Genomic DNA, 22,845 nt, shown 5'->3' with positions numbered 1-22,845 from the left:
AAGCTCAATCAATGCATGCAAATACTTACATATTTGCTTTAATGACTTGGTGCCTCCCAAAAGAAAATCAAGAGGTGGACAGAATATATTAGTTCCTACTGCTTTGTTGTGTCTTTTGGCTAATGTACAGAGGAATGATGACTCCCTTTAAGGTGTTTATACCTGGTAAATGCAGACTGGAAAATGAATCAGGCAAGCAGAACATCCCAGTTTCTGCCCTTGGAACCAATGCAATGCCACCAACCATTCTTTCAGGTTCTATAGGAAGCCTACAGTAGGGCTTCCTATCCCATCTGAGTGGGAAATAAATTTCACAAGAAGCTAATGGAAAATTCAAGGTAATCTGATTTAATGATAGCATTTATGTAATATGTGCTTATTTTAAAATTTAAAACAGCATGAAAGAAATGACTACATTATTTTTGCAATCTTCTCTCTCAAGGACTTCGCCCAGTAAATATTTATTTGAATAAATGAATATATAATACAAGGAACAAAGGAGCCAAGAAGAGCCAATTCTCTCATTGATTTCTGCTTCCTTCAATCTCTCAGCAAATGTCTCCAGAGTTCTATCATCAGATCTTTTCTCTTCTAGTTGTCTTCAAGAAGGATTTACTTCCATCGCTTCAACTTCCTCTCATATGATAATTTCTCCCGAATTTATGTATCAATCTTGGCATTTCTCTTATGTGTCAAACTCACTCAGGTGTTTCTGCTATAACACAATATTTGGGTTACTGAACACACTTCATAATTCATAAAATCACGCATTAAAAGTAACAGGACTTAAGGTAAAACTGTGACTGAAGTGGACTACTAAAAAGCTACATTACTTTGTACCAGGGCACTAACAAAATAATAAAAATATCTAGCAGTTTAAAAGAGATGTCAAATTCCCAATAAATAAAGTATTCCAGAAAATGTAACATTTGGCCTTAAAAATGGTAGAGGCAATTTTACAGTAGTATAAGAAAAGGTTGACTTTGCTGAATTATGGAGACATCAAAACTTACAAACATAGTAGAGAACGCTTACCATAAACACTCTAAGAAAGATCTTGTGGGCCAAAGGAGAATAGAGTGAATGGATATCATGTACAGTATTTAGTTGTGTTAGTGCACATTGTATTTAGTTGTGCCTTCTTTGTGATGGAAAACATTACTATGCTAGGGAAATTTGCTTATAAGTCAAAGCAATTCTGCATTGTAATGGTATATATCCTACTTAAGCAATTGAGTGCACACTAATATGCATTACAGACAGTCATTGTAATAGAGCAGATAGGATTTCTAACTTTGTATGAAAAAAAAATCCAACTAGATATTTCATAGGCTTCTCAAACATAAAGGAGCACAGGGTGAAACTTATTATTATCCCTTCCAGACATACTATTTCTCATTTGCCACATGCTTGGCTTAATGGCAGTGCTGTTATCTAGGCTTGAAATGGTGCAGTAGCAACAGTGGCAACCACTATTTGAGAGTCTCTGAGGTTTGACTGTGGTCGACTTCCAGCAATTCCACTGTTCAATAATGAACAAATAATTTCATGTTTACAATTAATATTCGCATCTACTAAAATAAAAGAATAGTATTTATATCATTTTTATTGTTATAATTAAGTAAAATGATGCTTGAAAATATTTTGGTACAATGCCCTACACTTGCATGTTCAATAAATGATAGCCATTATTAAGATCATCTCAACTCCACTTCATCCTTTACATGACTTGAAGTACAATGTGTCATTCACTCTGCTTCCACTGTCACAACTATAATCCTGATCCTCATATCTCCTGAACTTATTACAATAAGTTTCCAAACTTTTTTGTCATAATGATTTCTACCACTCCAATGACATATTTTCATTATTTTTTACATTTTCCTTTAAAAAAAACCCAACAATCTGAACCTGATTGCAAATGGTCTACCTATATTATAATATTTATGTGTATAATGTTCACATTATAAAGTCACCTAACACAAGAATAATTTACAAAATATATTCTTTCATGTTTTGAAAATCACAGTAAAACAATAATTTATTTTAAGAACAAGTTATTAAAATATAATTAAGATTTCCAGATGTCTATTGAGATTAAAACCAGATGGTTTTGAAATATGTGCAACTATACTTAGCTACAAGTTATTCTTTTATCTTCTCATTAATAGTATCAAATGACAAGACCCAATGTTTGAAAACACAGAATCAACAAGGATGTTAAAATTGATTCATAGAAATGTCTTCTACTTTCTTCTCATCATCTTCCAATTTTGATTCCTTCAAACATATCCATATGCAAGCTCATATATACACATTACTTATATATACATTGTTGCCATCTGGAAAAAATAGTTCTGATTATAAGACCCAAGAGTATCAGCTCTCTCTAACATTAGAATTAACAAGGTAAAGTATAATAAATTACAATGTGGGATACCATCCATGAGCAAAATTAGATAAAGGTGCCTATCTCCTATTCATCCCCTATGGACTAATGTGACCCCCAGAAATAACGTTAACCTGTGCTCACTGAGGTTATGTTTTAGTACGCATTTAAGTAAAATTGGAAATAATTGAGTGAAAAAAACAAATGTTTAAGAGTTGGAAAACGTTATGTATGAGTGATATACGTTTATAACACATAACAAGACAAGTGGACAATATGGTTTAAATAAAAGGTATTAATGTTTATCATATGTGGTTCTTGTAAATATTTGCTCTATTGGTACATATTTCTAACTAACATACAGTTTACCATTATGTATTAGATTAATTTGTTAATATGTACATCTTCAATAACAGATTTTGATATCAACAGTAAGAAATATGTTTTAATTATTATCATAACTAAAACAGAACTCAGAGTAAAGTTGCTACTAAGGAGTGCTTGCTGAATAAATGAGTAACTAATTTAATGGGAAAATAGTATTTGCTGACATAAATGATTGTTGTCACAGATTTAACTATCTGTGAAACTTTGGCAGAGGTTTTATTTCTTATCTCCTAGTATAATTCACTTTTTAATACTAGCAGGTCTGTATCTCCTTTAGGAATGACTCAGTTAAAAGTAGGAGAGTAAATGGAAATAGGGATAAGCAGTGTGCTAACTAAAGAAAGTGTGAGCTTAAAATCCAAATACTCTTGGTAAAAAATGAAGGTATTCCACAATATCCCCACTGTGCCCTACCTTCCAACTCTAAGAAGACTCTGTTTAAAAATTACTGCTAAATTATATGCAATCAAACGTTATTACTGTTATGATTTTTTTAGAGCCCTATTCAGGTAAACAGAACCAAGGAGTAAAAGTTATAATGAAGCAATACCTGATTTTAATCCAGTTGTGCTCAAGAATACTACACAGCCAAAACCTAGAATAGCTTGAGGCATATTAGATAATTAATAACTGGGTTTTGTTGGTTGTTATTGGTGGTAATGGTTTTTATATTCTCCACAATCTGCCATGTTAAAGAGAAATAAAAATCTTATGGAGACTTCTGGTTTCAGCTCAGATTTGTAAAGAGCTTAAGAGACATCACTCTCATTCTTACAATAAAAATAAATAAACAAAATGAAAGTCAATGACTTTTCTTGGACCCATAAGAGAATTGATGTTGCAAGAAAAAACCACATCCCCACAATCTAAAGAGACAGGCAAATCCAGAAAGTCACAGCCAGCATTTGCTTATCTGGGGTGGAAGCCATGGGAATAGTACACTAGTAGGAACACCTGACGATAATTTTGATGAATTGCTAGAAGCTGACTATAATGAAAGTGAGAAAGAGAAACTCCTGAAAGAATGTAGTTGTAAGGGTGTTCCCACACTTTTGAGTTCTGCCTTCAGGAACCTGATTAGGTTTTCTCTTCAAGGGAAAATATTTTGCCAGATTATTATTATTATTGTTATTATTTGAGATGGAGTCTCGCTCTGTCACCACGCTGGAGTGCAGTGGCGCAATCTCAGCTCACTGCAACCTCCACCTCCCGGGTTCAATGATTCACCTGCCTCAGCCTCCAAGTAGCTGGGACTACAGGCGTGCACCACCACGGCCAGATAATTTTTATATTTTTAGTAGAGACAGAGTTTCTCCATGTTGGACAGGATCGTCTGGATCTCTTGACCTCGTGATCTGCCCACCTCGGCCTCCCAAAGTGCTAGGATTACAGGCATGAGCCACCATGCCTGGCCTTACCAGATTATTATTCCATCTGAGGGGAACTACATTTCTCCTACACTAGCCCCTTAGATTCTTCCTATCTCACCTTAAGAAGGAAAATGCTTAAAATCTGCTGTGTAAGTTACATCCCATGGACACAGGTTTACTAAAAGAAGACTGAGATTTAATGGTAAAATTATAGAATGCTTTCTCTTCTCACACCTTGACACCACACCAATGGGGTACAGTATAATAATAGAAATTAAAGCTGAAATTTTGTAAGGCACAAGTTTTCTTTCAGGAAAAGTACCTATGAAATCCCCACATTAACAAGGGAGATAAAAATGAGGACAATAGAGGAAATGGAAGCCTCTGGAACGTACAGCTACAGCAAATATTAAACCCAGCTTAACTTACAGCACATATAAGGGAAATGGCTGTGCTTTAGTCAGGAGTAGGCTGAGGTGGCCTTCCAGCACAGTGTGACTCAGTGGGTTTGGAGTGCAGGTGCACAACCCAACACATTATGTAATCACTCCACATGAGGCACATTATGTAACCACTCATGTGAGCTCAAGCTTGGCTTGGAGCCCCTATTGTCTGTAAAAGGTATAATTACCCTGCTAATGCTATACATACAGCTTGTGCCGAGAGAGAAAAAAGCCATGTTGCAACTACCTATAATTCCTCAAGTGTTTTTCCAGCTACCCACCACCTGCCCACAAACTCCCCTCAGACCTCAGCTTGGGCTCGAACCTGACAACTGCATAGCTGGCAGCATCCCAAAGTGAGTGAGCCTTCAGTCCCCGCTGATTCCTGGTCAGCCATGCGGCTGAAACATGGGTTGCTGCACTGGTCAGATGGGCTCTGGTGGAAACCTGGGCAGCGATAGATGGGTCCCCTATGAACATGGAGAAGGCACTGAAGCAGCTGGAAGCACAGAGCAGTGAGAAAGAGTGAGCCTTTGCCGGCAGAGTTGGATGGGCATTTTTGACTGTGCTACAAGAAGTACACACCCAGCTCCTGAGGGATCAAGCACAGGTAAGGGACCTCCCGGCTCAGGCGGGCACCTAGAGGCTCAGCTTCAGAGCTTGGAAAAAGTATTAGAGGCCGCTCTGAATGCAGGCCTGGGTCCATCATCTTGGCTGGAGACCCCCACTCAGTCTGATACCGAGGAGAAAGAACCCCCATTGCAGGCTCGTGCAGTGGTCCATCAGAAGGTAGATCATGAACAGACATTGGGGCCCAAAGGGCGGGCTCAGGGACCCCCTACTATAATGCAACACACTTCATATATTGCCTATATCCCAATTGAGTTGCAGGAATTAGGCAAATGGTGTCGCCAGCATCAGGGGAACCCCTGTCCGCCTGGATGTTTAATCTGTGGGACAAGGGAGGAGACTGTATCTCCTGTTCCATCTCCAAAATGGAAAAGCATCTTGTGGCTACACTGGAAACTGGGACAAGTGGGGGGTGAACTGATGTAACAGGTCAATAAGCGTTGGGGTCTGTCCTTGTCCATGTAAGACATTTGAGAGACTTGTCAGAAATGTCCAGCATGTGCTCATATATACCCTAATGGAGGCAGCTGCCCAGTGTAACACAAAAAGTGATGATAGGGCAAGTGCCCTTGACCAGGTGTCAAGTAGACTACATCAAGTTGTTGCCAAAGTCGCAAGGTATATACCTGTGCTGACAGCTGTGGACATGGCCACAGGCCTGTTGTTTGCCTATGCTTGCAGGGTGTCCCACCAACAGCACACCATCCAGGCCCTGCAACATTTATGTATCCTGTATGGTAACCCTCTGGCTGTTGAGAGTGATAGGGGAACACATTTCACTGGACAACTGGTATAACAGTGGGCACAACAATTGGACATAACGTGGGTATTTCATGTGCCATACAACTTGCAAGCTGCAGGTATGACTGAGTGATATAATGGGCTCCTGAAGGATGAGTTACACTTGCATGCCATACCCCCATCTTTGTGGGGCTGGAGTTCCAGGCTGGACCTGGTGAGCCAAACCTTGAATGAATGGCCACAGAAAGGCAGCCCAGCCCCAGTGGAGGCTTCGTTACATAGGGCCGCTGTCCCCATTCAGTTGCAGATACACACCAAGGATGACCTCCTCTGACCAGGTATGGGGAAGAATGGTAACCTTTTCTTGCCTGCCCCAATGCCCCTGAAACCAGGGGAACAAAAACCTAGCTGTGGCTATGGACCCTCCAAGCCCCCCACTGCCAGTAGTTGGTCATCGTAGCTCACTGAGGGGAGGGCCTACAGTATGACTTGCATGTCATTACTTGGGTGTTTAATACATGGCCTTTGTGGTTGACTGTTCATAGGGGGATGAAGAGAGAAGGAACCCTCCTCCGGGGGACATATGTAGAGTCTGTGTGGCCTATTATGAGCTCCCCCATGACTTTGTCACAGATACAGGACCCAAAGGAATGATTGGGAGCTGAGAAGTTGTGGTACCATTACCCAGGGCAAAAGCCCTTGGTGGCTGCTTTGTTATTCAGGGATGAAAGGTTAGCCTGTATTTTGCCTGAGAGATGTAACTTACCTCTGTTAGTACCTGTGCCTGATCTGTCATTTTCACTGCAGGTTAACACGCTCCACCTGTATCATGGACTGGGTCCACACCTACACTGCAGTGACCGATATTTCCAACAGTTGGATCTGCACCACCCCTCCAACAACAGCCATGAATGGCTTGCCTTGGCACATACATTCTGTGTCTGCAGAGAACTGGACATGGGTGGAGATATGGGGTCCCATGGCTGACTCCTGGAATGAATGTGGCAAGCTTTGGACAAAGCAAGTTCCACAGTGTGCCTGCTCCCTGGCTGACCCATAGCATTTATGATGTGTGGGGCTGTCTAGTGGGGGAACATGTAGTACCCCCAGCCCAAGCACCATGGTGAATAGATCAACATTGGGGTAATACCACTGTGAGATGGATACCTGTCACAGCCTGTGTAAGCATAACACATCACCACACCAAAGGTATGATGGAACAAGTGGCCCCACCAAGGTCGGGCCCTGAAGGACTTTGTGCTTCTTGAGAGTTGATGGATCTGTGGGGACACAGGGTTGCCTTACCTACCAGTGAACTGGACTGGATGTTTTACCTGGGGGTGGCCTTATGTACCTGCCACTGTTCTCCCCACGTTGCCCAGACACCAGCATAACTGGGAGGTGCTATGCTCTCGGATTTTGTGAGTGCATTGAGCCCCCTGCCCCTTAGCAGTGACTACCCTATAGTGGGTGTCATAACTGTAGAAGCACAAATTACTGCTCTTGCAGACCACACCACTCATGATCTGAATTATACCCTAGTGGCCCTCTTCCTGTTAACAGATGAGGCTGATCAGATCAGAAAGGTGGTGTTGTAAAACCAAATGGTCTTAAACATAGTAACTGTTGCCGAAGGAGGCACCTGTGTCCTTTTAGGAGCACAATGTTGTACCTTTATCCCTGACAATCAGAACATAACAGCAGCCCTGCAAGGTGTACCTTTATCCCTGACAATCAGAACATAACAGCAGCCCTGCAAGGAGATAAAGGGAGATAAGGGCAGTTGAGAGCCTTACTGATGATCCCCTGCAGAGATGGTGGGCATCCCTGAGATCTGGCCTATGCTCGACCCTAGTAGTCATAAGTAGCATACCTGGGATCCAGGTAGTGAGCTGTTGCTCTCTGTATTGTTCTTGTTGGTTATGGATTCAGGACTCCACCCTATGGGCACATGTCCCTACCCAGAAGACATCCTTGGCCTAGGGGATGGAGTATAAGGGAGATGGCTACACTTTAGTCAGGAGTAAGCTGAGGCAGCCTTCTGGGGAAGCATGACTTGGCAAGTTTGGAGCACAGGTGCCAACCTTACACATTATGTAACCATGCCACATGAGGCACATTAGGTAACCACTCATGGGAGCTCATGGTTGGCTCAGAGCCACTATTGTCTGTAAAAGGTGTAATTACCCTGCTAATGCTGTACATACAGCTTGTGACCAGAGAGAGAATAAAGCCATGTTGCAACTATCTATGATTCCTCGAGTGTTTATCCAGCTACCCACCACCAACCCGCTGACTCCCCTTGGACCTCGGCTTGGGCTCAAACCTGAAAACACGGTTAACAGAGAACTTCACATTAAGACCTATTTACCTCAGTTCCTTTTGCTCAATACAACATTGAAAATATATCTATAAAAAGAAATTGCCAGGCACACTAGAAGACAAGAACAAAAACCTATAATTTCAAGAGACAAAGCAAATATAAGAAATATATATGACACAAATTTTAGAATTATAACACAGCAGATTTAAAACAACTGCAATAGCACAAATTATTATCAGAAATGAAAGAGCAGACATCACTACAGATCCCATGGATATTAAAATATAATATAAAAATACTATGAACAACACTATGTCCACAAATTTGATACCCTAGATAGTATTGACCAATTATTTGAAGGACACAATCTGCCAAAACTCATACAATGGGAGATAGACAGTTTGAATAAGCATGTATTTATTAAAGAAATTGAAGAAATAATTAATTACCTTCCAAAAACGAAAACACCAGGCCCAGATGGAAGCAGTGGTGACTTCTACAAGATGTTTAAGAAAGAAATTATACCAACTCTTATAATCTTTTTCAGAAGATAATGGAAGAGAGAATACTTTTTAACTCATTCAGTGAGGACTATATTACTTTAATACCAAAACCAAAGACATTACAAGAAAACAATACACCATTATTTTCATGAACATAGATGCAAAAATCCTCAACAAAATATCAGATACCAAGACTGTATAAAAAGTCCAAGACTGTATAAAAAATTACACATCTTGACCCAGGTATGCAAGGCTGGTTCAACATTTAATAATTAGTTAATATAATTTAGCACATCTACAGGGTAGAAAAAACTCACAAGATTATATGAATAGATGCAAAAAAGCAACTGACCAAATCCAACACCCACTCGTGATATTTCTCAGCAAAGTAGGAATACAGCAGGTAATTTTCTCAACATAATTTTAAAAATCTAGGAAAAAAAATCCTGACAACTAACATTGTACTTAATGATGAGAAACTAGGAGCTTTACTGATAACATTAGGAATAAGATGAAGATGTACCCTCTCACCCCTCCTTTCCAACATTGTACAGGAAGGCATAGCTAATTCAATAATACAAGAAAATAAAATGAAAGGTATACTGATTAAGATGAAAGAAAAAAACTGTTTTTGTTCACAGATCACATGTTCATCAACATGTACAATTCCAAAGAATCAATAAAAAATTGCAAATAACCTAATTTGCAGGATACTAAATTAAATATAAATATCAAACACTTTTCTATATACTAATAATTTGTTAAATTTTAAGTGTTATGATAACACCTCTTATATTAGAACCCCCCAAAATAAAACATATATGTATAAGTCTAACAAATATGCACAAGATCTACATGAAGAAAAGTACAAAACCTCTGATGACTGAAATCAAAGAGAACTAAATAAATGAAGAGATATTTCATTTTTATAGATAGGAAGACTCAATATAGCCAAGATATCTGTTTTTCCTGACTTGATTTATAGATACAACATAATCCCAGTCAAAATCCAAGCAAGGTATTCTATGGATAACAACAAAATGATTTTCAATTCATATAGGAATGCAAAAGAAACCACAATAGACAACACAATATTGAAGAAGAAGAGTAAAATTGGAGGACTGTTACCACCTGTCTTTAAGGCTTACTATAAAGCTACAATATCAAGACAGTGTGACACTGGCAAAATAACAGACAAATCGATCAATGGGACAAAATAGAGAGCCCAGAAAAAGACAAACATAATGTAGTCAACTGACCTTTGACAAAGTAGCAAAAGCAATATAATGGAGAAAATGTAGTCTTTTCAGAAATATTGCTTGAACAATCAAACATCTACATGTGAAAAAATTAATCTAGACAAAGATTTTACACACTTAAAAAATTTACTCAAAATGAATCATAGCCCCAAATGAAAAAGGCAAACCTATCACACCTAGAAGATAACAGTGAAGAAAACCTTGATGACTTTGAGTATGGCAATGACCTTTCAGATTTGACACCAAAGGTAAAATCCATTAAAGAAAAAATTAATTAGTGAGACTCTCTTAAAATTCAAGATTTCTGCTGTACAAAAATGTTGCCCAAAGAATGAGAAGATGAACCACAAAATGGAAGAAAATATTGCAAAAGACTTATCTGATAAAGGAGTGTTATCAAAAATATAAAGAATTTTTAAAACTCAAAAATAAGATAACAAATAAATAAGATAACAAATAAAAATGGATGAAAGACTTGAATAGGTGTGTCACCAAAGTAGATATACAGATGGCATATAAGCATATGAAAAGATGCTCAACATGATATATCCTTAGGGAACTGAAAATTAAATCAGGATAACCCAACACACCTATTAGTATAGCCAAAATCAAAAACACTAACAACATCAAATGCTAGTGAGAATGTGGAATAAAAGGGATTCTCATTGACTGATGGTAGAAATGCAAAATAGTACAGCTACTTTGGAAGAAAGTTTCATAGTTTCTTGCAAAACCGAATGCACTCTTACCATATGATCCAGCAATTGTACTTTTTGATATTTATAAAAATGAGGTGAAAACTTACATCCACACAAAAACCTGCACATGAGTTTTATAGTAGCTTATTCATAATTGCCAAAACTTGGAAGCAATCAAGATTTCCTTCAGTAGATGAATGAATAAATGAATAAGGTACATCCAGATAATGAAATACTATTCAGCACTAAAAAGAAATAAGCTATTAAGCCAAGAGACATGAAGAAACCTAAACACATATTACTAAGTAAAAATAAAAAAGCCAATCTGAAAACTCTGCATACTGAATTCTGGAAAAGGCAAAACCATAAAGACAGTGAAAGGATAATTGCCTACCAGATATTAGGCAGTAGGATATAGGCAAGACACAGAAGATTTTTAGAGCACTGAAACTATTCTATATGATATTATAATGCTGGATACCTGTCATTATAAATTTGTCCAAACCTATAGAATGTACAGCACCAAGAAAGTACTAATGTAAACTATGGAATTTGAGTGGTGATATGTCAAAGTAGGTTCACTGATTGTAACATGTACCACTCATGTGTGGGAGTTTAATAGTGAAGGATGCTATGTGTATATGGGGACAAGGGTATAGGGAAATCTCTGTATCTTTTTCTCTATGTTGATGTGAACCTAAAACTGCTCTAAAAATAAAACACACTTTTTAAAAAATTTGATCAATAGTTAAGGGCCTTAATAGAAAAAGGAGGCCAAATGCAACAAATGCAAGCATAGAAAAGCAATGTAAGTAGAAAGATAGAGACTTTTAGAATCAAAGGAAATGCTAGAAACAAAAAAGCTGTAACAGAAACTAAGAGTGTCTTCAATGGATTTATCAGTAGACTGAACATGATCAAGGAAAGAATCAGTAAGTTTCAAGATATATCAATAAAAACTCCCCAAATTAAAATGGAAAAAAGAATAAAAACACAGAAAAGAACCAGAACTGTGGTACAATTTCAAAAGATAAATATTTGTGTAATTGAAAATCCCAAAGGAGAAGAAAGAGAGAACAAAGAAATAAAATAAATATGTAAAGTAATAATGGCCAAAAACTTTCTAAAAATAGTTAAAAGCACACAACCAGAGATCCAAGAAGCTTGAAAAACATCTATAAGCATAAATACACTTAAAAAACAAAAACTACACCTGGACATACTATGTTTTAATTGCAGAAAATGAAAGACAAAGAGATAATCCTAAAGGAAGCCAGATGGAAAAAAACACGTTATCTGTATAAGAACAAGCATAAGAATTACAGCAGACTTTTCACCAAAAAGCATGCAAGCTAGAAGAAAGTGGAGGGAAATGTTTAAAGGATTAAAAAATGAAACCCACCAACCTAGAATTATATATGAAATAAAATTATTTTTTAAAAGTGAAGAAAAATGAAGATATTCTTAGAAAAAATATAAACTGGGAATTTGTCAATAGCATATCCCTGCAAGAAATGTTGAAAGAAGTACTTCAAAGAGAAAGAAAGTGATATAGACATAAATTTGCATCTAAATAAAGAAAGGAAGATTTTCAGAGAAAGAATAAATGAAGATAAAATGCTTCACTTTTCTTATTCTCACTTTAAAATATAACTGTTTATTCCTACTAGGTATGCTAATTACATGGGTGATTAAATAATCTGTACACCAAACACCTGTAATAACCAATTTTCCTATGTAACAAACCTGCACATGTACCTCTGAACCCAAAATAAAAGTTGGAAAGAAAAAAATTAGAACTGTTTACATTGATAATAGTAATTATATATAGTGTGATTACAGCACATAGATAAATAAAATGAATTCAGCAATGTCATAAGGACTAAGAAAAGGAAATTTGAAATGCTCTAATATAAGGTACATGCACTATACGTGAAGTGGTATAGTGTCATTTGAAGGTGAATTTAGATTAGTTAAAAATGTATACTGCAAATTCTAGGGCAATCATAAAGATATTTTTAAAAGAAGTATAACTGATGCTATAGTTCAGATACTTGAACCTCCAAACCTCATGTTGAAATTCGATCCCCAGTGTTGGAGGTGGGATCAAGTGGGAGGTATTTGGGTCATAAGGGTGAGTTTCTCATGAATATATTAATGCTCTTTATTGTTGGGGGTGTGAATGAATTCTTATTCTGTTAGTTCCCATAAGAGCTGGTTGTTTTAAAAGGCCTGGAAATCCCCTCTCCTGGTTTCTTCTCTCTCACTCTGTGATCTCTGTACATGGTGGCTTCCCTCCCCTTTTGTCATGAGTGCAAGCAGTCTGAGGCCTTCATCAGAAGCAGATGCTGGTGCCTTGCTTCTTGTACAGCCTGCAAGGCCATGAGCCAGATAAACCTATTTTCTTTATAAATTACCCAGCTTCAGGTATTCCTTTAGCAACACAAGCAGACTAAGATAACTAATATTCTAAGAAAGGAGATAAAATCGAATTTTATGAAATGCTCAATTAAAGGCAGAGGAGGCAGGAAAAATGAACAAAAAACAAATGCAATAAATAGAAAACAGTTACAAACATGGTTGATATAAATAAATAACTAATAATCACTTTAAATATGAAAGGTATAAATCTACCAATTAAAGACAATGATTATCAGAGTGGATAAAAAACAAGACCCAGTTATATGTTGTCTACAAGAAACCCACTTTAAATATAAAGACTGCTATTTCAATAATAGATGTGTAGAGAAAGACATGATATGCTAACACTAATCTAAAGGAAGCTTGAGTAGCTATATTAATTTTAGACAGAGAATACTTCAGAACAAGAAATATTATCATGGATAAGGAGGGGCATCATGTAATGATGCATCAATTCTACAAGTTGGCATAGTTGTCTTTATCATGTATATAGCTAATGAAAGTGTCAAAATATGTCAGGCAAAATTTATATAACTAAAAGGAGACATAGGAAAAATTACTATTATAGAGTATCCAAGCTTCCTTTTAAATAATTGATAGTTCAAGCAGGCAGATAATCAGTAAAGACACAGTTAACCTAATCAGCACTATCAGTCAACTGGAGCTATTTGACATTTATAGCTATTTTATAAATATTGACAAACTGATTGTAGAGTTTATTTGGAAGATGAAAGAGCCTGAATAGCCAACAAAATACTGAAGAAGAACAAAACTGACGGACTCACACCATCCAACTTCAAGACTTACTATAAATGTACTACAAGACAGCACAGTACCGATGGTGAGAAAATAGACCCATAGTTCAAAGGAAAAGAATAAAGAACCCAGAAATAGACCTGCAGAAGTATAGTCAATTCATTTTGGACCAAGGAGAAAAGGCAAATTTTTTTTAAAAAGATACATTTTGTCAAAAAATAGTACTGGAATAAGTTGACATTCATATACAAAAAAAAAAAAAAAAACAGGCAAAAATGAAAACAAAAAAATCCCACAGAAGTATAAGTTCTAAAAGAAATATAAGAGAAAATTTAGATGACCTTAAGTATGTTGATACATTTATAGGCACCATACCAAAAACATGGTCTATGAAAAGAAATTTACAAACTGGACTGGATTAAAATAAAAATTTACCTATAAAAGACATTGTTAAGGAAAGGAAAGAATAACCCACAGACTGGGAAAAAAATACATGTTTGATAAAGTTATTGTATTCAAAATATATAAATAACACTTAAAACTCAACAATAAGTAAACAACCCAATTAAAGAATATACAAAATCTATTAATTTAAATTAAAAAAGTCTGAGCAGACATGTCACCAAAGGTAATATAGAGATGACAAATAAGTTTGATGAAAATGTTCTCAACATCGCTTTACATTAGGAGATTGTAAAGTAAAATGTTTAGATGTTGGTCAAACAATCTTTTGACCATTATCTCCCCATTCCTTCCTCACCACTAACTACTCTAGCCTCTGGTAACCACCATTCTATTTTCTAATTCGAGGAGATCAACTTTTTTAGACTTCATTTATGAGCCGGATCATGTTGCATTTGTCTTTTTGTGCCAGGCTTATTTCACCTATCACAAGGTCCTCCAGGTACATCCATATTGTTGCAAGTGACAGGATTTTGTTCTCTTTCATCAATAAATAGTATTCTGTTGTATATATTGCAGCACTATTCACAATATTCAATGGAAAGCATAGGTTTTTGTTGTTTACAATCTGTAATAATGTAATTGCAATATCTGGAATCATTGGAGGTGTGTTTCTGTTTTCTGCTGTATTTGCTGATCCTGGCTTGTGTCTTCTTTATGGTGGTTGTTATATTTGATTGCTTGCTAGCTAGTGTTTGAAAAATTACTTTGAGACACAGTTTGAGGATGAAAATAAATGTTTCTTTAGAGGATTTTTGTTTTCTTTTGTGAGGCACCAGAGGGGGCTAGCGGCCTAGGACCAAGGCTGAACTGGTTTTTACCATATTCCGACTTCCCAATTCACACTCTTCAGAGTATAAAGCATGTTTCACCAGGAGCCCTCGTCTTGCTAGTAGCTGACTCTAATTCATGTCCTTCTAGCCTGTGAGCATGCAGAGAGTAGTTACACCCACTATACATTGGTAACTCCTTCTCCCCACAGCCCCCAACCTCCTCAAAAGCAGAGGAATGGAAATGGGGGTGGGGGGAAGGGTAGAGGAACAGCAGGGCAGTAAAATGGTTGGGTCTCAACCTCTGGTGACATTGAACTCTCTATCTGATCTTAGAGATTCAGTAGTTCCTTGCTTTCTGATACACCTTTTGATCCCTTTAAAAAAAACCTCTTACAATTATTTTCAGAAGAGTTGGAACAAATATTTAGTCTGAACCCAGAAGCCAAAAGCCTAATAAGAGTTGTTCTTCCAATGAGTATTTAATCTCTTATTTCAGATTGACACATTATGGACTGCCATTTGGAATCAGTCCTTGGTCCCCCTTCACCTGAAAGTTCCTGTGGGCAAACTCTTTCATGATCATGCCTTTGTGGGATGAGTGATACTGTTGCCAGATACAATACAGGATTTCTAGCTAAATTTGAATTTTAGATAAAATCAAATATTTTAAAAATATATGGGGAAAATACTGCATGGGATATACTTAGGATTTTAAGTTATTCATTGTTTATGTGAAAATCAAGTCTAGATGTGTGTCTTTTTTTTTGCTAACCCTGGCAACCTTAGTGGTGGCTGGCAGGATAAAAGTTTGCTCCAGTGAGAAGTGTGTTTCTAGCAACTCTAGATGTTAAACACTTTAAACCTGTTACAGCAATTACAGTGAGATGCATTTATAGCATATATTTAGGCACCTCAGTAATGTTTGCTTCAAACAGATTCATAGAATCTCAGCATATGAACTTAGAAAATAAACTAATACAAACTATTTATTGTCATAAACACACCATTTAAGAACTAGATATTTGGGAGGTCCTGGGTAGAGACAAAAGTAGAGATATTATGAAAGTATTGACATTTGTTAAATGCTCAAATAATGAAAAGCATTCCATGTTATTTCTGGAAACATGATATTGAAACATATTTAGAAGTAAACAACATTAAAAGGACTTTAGCACAATTATCAAAGCAATCAATTATAGGAACCCAAATCTTCTTCCCTCATACATCTTATTATTTAAAACAAACACTGAAAAAGAATGCTACCTGATAGCTACAACTCATTCAGATTTTCCCATTGTGTTGGTGTCTTGTGTCAAGTTTTTCACAAAACATTCCCTTTTCTAAATATGGTCAAAATTTTATATCCATTAGTGAAATTATCTTACATACCAGTGTAACATCTGCCAGTCAAATCAGCATATTCTCAAAGAGATATGCACATGCAAAAATAATAATTTATTAATTATACCACAGTAGCTTTATTTTGTAATATATGAGATAATATAATTTCAATATATTGATTATTTAAATTTAAGATGATAGTTTAATAATTTTTAAAATTTGTTTCATTTGTATTTTAAATCCGGGCTTATTTTAAATCTTGTTCTTTTTTGTTTAGTCTTTTCCCACATGCATGAAGTAATTTTTCTACCACCAAGACTCTAACCCCTTATTCACTTTGCCTTTGCATTTATTACTACAGCCTTCATCTTTGCATATCATCCAATTAAACATCGTTGCAGCTGGTCTCCATGTCCAGATCACTTACGCAGATCATTAACAAAAAAGAGCCAAAACTCAGGAACATTTGGACTATCCTCAAAATTTTCTAAAATTCTGCCACACTTCCTTTGAAACATATTTTGCTTTATGTTTTAGAAAGTTCTTTTCCTATTGCCACGTTTTCCTTTAAACAATCCAATATCCATATTGCATTTCTTTGTATATAGTAATTGTTTATAACAAGGTTTGAAATATTGCCCAACATAAAGTAAAAGAGAGCTCAAAAGGAACATAGGCTTAATTTCAGTCCAATTCCTGCTTCAAGTTTTTATTTATTTATTTTTTTCCGGCTAACCAAAATCTCTAATTATTCCTCAGTGAATGAGGAAGAAGAGTCTGGGTTTTTTTTGTTCTCAAGTATCAGTACTTGATTATCCCTAAATAATTGCAATGTCTCTAAAATACATTCAAGATAACACTATCTGAGGCTGTATTCATTAGGATATAGGTTTCCGCTACCATAAAAACAATGCAGATATTATAATAGTGGCTAAGGTTTAAATGTGTCTTCCAAAGCTTATGTGTTGGTAACTTAATCCCAAGTGCAATTGTGTTGAGGTGAGACCTTTAAGTGGTGATTAGGTCATGAGATGAATTTATACCATCATTGTAGGAGTGGTTTTGTTATATCAGGGGTGGGTTTCTGATAAAATAATGAGTTTGCCTCTCGCTCTCTCTCTCTGTCTCTGTCTCTCTCCCTCTGTTTCTCCCTCTCACCTTCTCTCATCCTTTCTTGCCCTGCTGCCCTTCCACCATGCGATAATGCAGCAAGAAGGCCTTGCCCAATGTGAGCCTTCAATCTTGGACTTCCCAGTCTCCAGAACCATGAGCCAAATAAATTTCTGTTCACTATAAATTAGCCAGTCCTAGATATTCTGTTGCAGCAGCACAAAATAGACGAACACAATAGCTTAAGGAAAATACATTTGTCTTTCCTTTCAAAATCTGAGGGAAGTAGCCCATACCTGATACCAACTGCACAGTATCAACAAGCTCAGGTCCTTCCCCTTTTTGCTCTAACATCCTCAAAATGTTCTGTTCCAAAAAGGCTTTGACAGCTCTCACTACCACATAGAGATCTCAGTCACTGGGAAGATAAAATGGGCAAGGGGAGGCCATGTTCTTTTATTTTAAGGGCTGAATCCAGAAGTTATAGCTTTACTGCTCATATGTCATTGGCCAGAACTTAATCATGTGGACACACTTAGTTACTATGAGTCTGGGAACGTCTTCAGCTTGGTAATTATTTGCATAACAAAACTTCAAGTTATTCTATACTAAAGGATAAAGTGAAGTGGATATTGGAAGATAATAAGCAATTCCTAGTATGGTAACCATGTATCTTTACTTCATTTGTTTAAATTTATCAAATATTTATTATTTATTTATGTGCCTAGTATAGTGCCAAGTGGTTGAAAAAATAGGGATCAACAAAATATGTTTTTACTCCCAAGTAGATATTATGTCTGTCTTGTCAGTGAAACAAATACTCAAAAATGCAAATAAGTTATGTTATGGACTAAATTGTATATTAAAGGATTATAATGGTGGAGTACATAGAGTTTTGAAGGAAGAGTAAGATTAGCCAAGAGGAGAGAATAAAGTATTCAAGGCAGACAGCTCAGAACTTAATTATTTGAGAAGAAAAATTAGTTTGACTTACTTAAGAACTTAAAGGTTAGTAAGAGCAATAGCAAGAGTGTCAAAGTAAAGAATTATTTATTTATTTATTTATTTATTTTTGAGATGGAGTCTCACTCTGTCATCAGTCTGGAGTGCAATGGCACAATCTCTGCTCACTGCAACCTCCACCTCCCAGGTTCAAGCGATTCTCCTGCCTCAGCCTCCCCAGTAGCTGGGACTACAGGTACCTGCCACCACGCCCAGCTGATTTTTTTATTTTTTAGGAGAGACAGGGTTTCACCATGTTGGCGAGGATGGTCTCAATCTCTTGACCTCTTGATCCGCCCACCTTGGCCTCTCAAAGTGCTGGGATTACAGGTGTGAGCCACCATTCCGGACCTAAGAATTTTTAACACACTTTTTTGAATGGGAAGGACCAGAAGGCTTTTAAAGCCTTACCTCTTTGTTATCGGTTAACCTGGTCTACCAGTGGACTTCTGCATGCACCAAATTAGGTCTCTAACTGAACTTCAAAGATATCCAAATCTTTTCAAAATTTTATCTAATTTGATTACTAAATACTTACTTTTTGGAGGTTTTACTTATCCTTAAATGTTGCTCTCTCATCTTTCATAAATATTCTTTAAAAATATGGTTGCACTAATCTTGAACTCAAGATAATGGTGGATAGTCTCTTATTTTCTATTGGCATAATTGGGGATTATGTTATTAGAAAATTATTTTTGGGTGGTTCCAAATCTTGGGATTAAACATGACCATATTTAGAATTTCCTGGTTATAATAGTTTCAATTACTCCCAATGTTAATTTCATAAGATGTATATAACTTTCCAGAAGAAAATTTGGGAACTGAGTAGATTATGTTTGAAAATGAAGTGCAAACATACTGACCTCAATAAGTAAAGATGGGTAACATTTATTTTCTAAAAGGATACACCTTTGATTTTTCAGTGATAATAAAGGATCTGCATTGAGTTATAAAAATATTTTATACTTAAGCAATAGTAGTGATCACTGGTTTATTGTTCTAATATCAAGGTTGAGAAGACTGAAGTCTGTTGAGATGTGGCACTTCCAAAGTTACACAGTGATAAAGTATAACACTGAAGTCACAACACAACTCTCCTGACTCTACATCCCTGAAGCTTTGATTGAGATTTGTCCCTGCCTCTGCCTACTGGATAATAGTCCGAAATGGTTGGCAGATTACAGAATGGATTAAGACATGAGATATAAAACTTTTCTTATGTTTTCACTTGCCATATACACTAAACAAATGGATTAAGTGGGTTAAAATATGGATTAAAGCAAAGAGATTAAAGACCAAATTGAAATGTTCTCTCCTTTTCTGGCATACTCTGTCACCAAATAACCTACATATTTTTGCTCTCTTAATACATCAGTGATATACATTAATCATATAAGTATATATACCCATACACACAAACCAGTAAAAATACAGTAACATTAGTTATAATTTCTAAAATAAATTATGTACATGAAAGTTGGGATAGATTTATCATTTAAATACATTTTAAAAAATATGTTACTTCAACAATTAGCCTAATTTGTAATTTCAAAAAAATCAAACTGATAATTTGCTGATTGAATATAGGATAATCATATTATAATATTGTGACAGCTTAGCTGAAAAATCACCTTTTTAATGGATATACAGTACAGCAATACTTATTAGATCCAATGACTTATAATACAGACAGCTGTGAATGCAGAGTTTCTTATTAATCCCCTGGGATATAATGGAACATTTGGCCCTCACTGAAACATCTTGAAGAGGTAATTTACTGTTCTCACTGAAGCTGTAAAGAAAAGGTGCAAAATCCAATTCCATTTAAGCAGAAGAATCAAGAGATAATACAACTAATGAAAAGTGCACTCTTCAATAATCTAAATGTGGGTTAATTCCCACCCAGCAGGAATCATTGTAATGGAAATATTCAAGACTATTTGCAGAGAAAAGCTTAAATGGTCTTAGCACAGTTTTTTAAAACTTTTCAAAATGAGGTATCAAAATGTATACAAACATTCGAAAACCGAACTTTTAAAGCCTCAAAACATTTTTGTAAAAGTACTTAATGATCATATTTCTAAGATTGATTTCCCTTTCTTTTATTATTTTTAGATTTACTGCTTTCACCAAAGCTATGAAGAAAATATACAGAATCCAACTCTATTTAAACAGAGATTTTGTTATCCATAGATTGATATATCAGGATGGTATGTATTTTTAAAATTACAAATATATTAAATTTATAATCTTGGCAATTCATGTTTCTAAATCTGGTTGCATATAAAAATGTAAACAGAAAATATTAATGCAAGAATGCAAAAGTAATGAGGTTCTTCCAGCTTTTATTATTAGCTCTTCAATCTTGACTGTATGTTAGCTCTGTCACCATTTCATGTAGCTAAACCTTTTTCTTCCTAAGGATTCAACATTGAACATACAGTTTTAATAAATGGCATCTGTTTTCCCTTTTATTCCCCAGTTTCACAAAGACTTCTAAGCTTTGGAAATGTGTGTGTACCTAGGAACTGGAGATCAAAGGCATAAGAAGATATTCCTCTAATATTTATTAGATTTTATTGCTTAATAACCATTTTGGACCAATACAGAACAAATTACTTTCTTATTGACTAATTTATCTTAATTGCCCAACTTTAAAATTACATGGTATCTTTAAAAAAATTTGAACAAAATAGCTTAAAAAGTAACTTCTAACATTTATGCAACACATCATACTATTTTTAAAATTTAGTATATGAGAATATTATTCAATAAATTAATCTTCATTCAAGTTAATCTGAATGTGTTTATCTTAACAAAATATACATGTACTAATATATAAAAAATTACATAGTAATATTTTGTTATCCATGGGGAATTTTTTTTCCAGGATATTTTGTGTCCTGTGGACACAAAAATTCATGGATGCTCAGGTCCCTTGTGTAAAATTTTGTAGTATTTGTATATAACATAGGCACATTCTTCTATATGCTTTACATCATCTCTAGATTACTTATAATACCAAATGCAATGTAAATGTGATCTACGTTGTTGTTACACTGCATTGTTTGGAAAATAATGAGAAGAAAAAACTCTGTGTATGTTTGATACAGATGCAATGCATTTTAAAAATATTTTTGATCCATGGTTGGTTGAACCCACAGATACAGAGGGCCAACTGTTTATTACAAAACTATTGAAGGAGTAGTAGTAATCAACAAGTGGTTAACTAATTGATTAATGTTTTCAATAATTACTTAATGTTGCCTAAATACCATGTTTCATCAGTTCTAATATGCGGATTCTTTCACATTTTAACATCTCTGCAATTGGGAGTATCCCAAATTAAGACAGGTGATAGCTTAGATTTGATTAATTATGATAAATGAAATGCACAAGTTTTTTTTCAAGACAAAGGTTGAGGTAACACTCCATAATAAATTAAATATCTCCAAAAATTATCCATTCAAATTACTCTTTGCTTATAAACTTTCTGTTAACATAAAAATATTAAAGCCAGCTGCAATAACTTATTATTCACACCATTTTAAATGCCAAAAGTGTAGTTAATCTCTGACATATATTACAATCAGTATCTCCAATTAATGGAATACAGGAGTGATACCTAATTTAAAGCACTTGAACTTTTATACAGTAATGGGACACAGATTGTAAAGCACATTTATATATGTTATAATCACACACAGGTTTTGTCATGGTAAGAAAATGCCCAAAATTGTGAGTTATTTGTAAAAAGCATAACTTCCTTAAGAATTCCATATTTTCTTATATACTTGTACCCTATTATATTGGCTAAAAATGGAAATCAAGGACTCCTTCAGATGTGCTTACCAGTGATTTTTATGATACACATATTTACTCATTGCAACATGATCAAAAACACATACCATGCCATTCTCATAATTTTTGTTTAAACAAGTATCTATATTGACTAATTGTTACCTCACATATGTGGTGTTCAATGTAGTATTGCTACACAAACTTCTAAAAAATAAGTAAGATACAGTCATTATAAGCCCTTATGTTGCCCAATGCAGATAAATGCAGATAAATGGCATAAAAGTAGTAGAATACAACTGTCAAAATATAAATAGAATGTTATAAAAATCTAAAATGGAGATCTGATAGAGGAAGAAATCGTATCTCTAGTAAATTAAGGAAATGTTTCTGGAGGCTGTAACATTTCAGTAGAGGCTTAACAAATAAGGAGACACTA

The sequence above is a fragment of the Pan paniscus genome, chromosome 6 (genome assembly GCF_029289425.2).
Source record: "Pan paniscus chromosome 6, NHGRI_mPanPan1-v2.0_pri, whole genome shotgun sequence".
Classification (NCBI taxonomy): domain Eukaryota; kingdom Metazoa; phylum Chordata; class Mammalia; order Primates; family Hominidae; genus Pan; species Pan paniscus.
Note: the sequence above shows the minus strand (reverse complement) of the source record.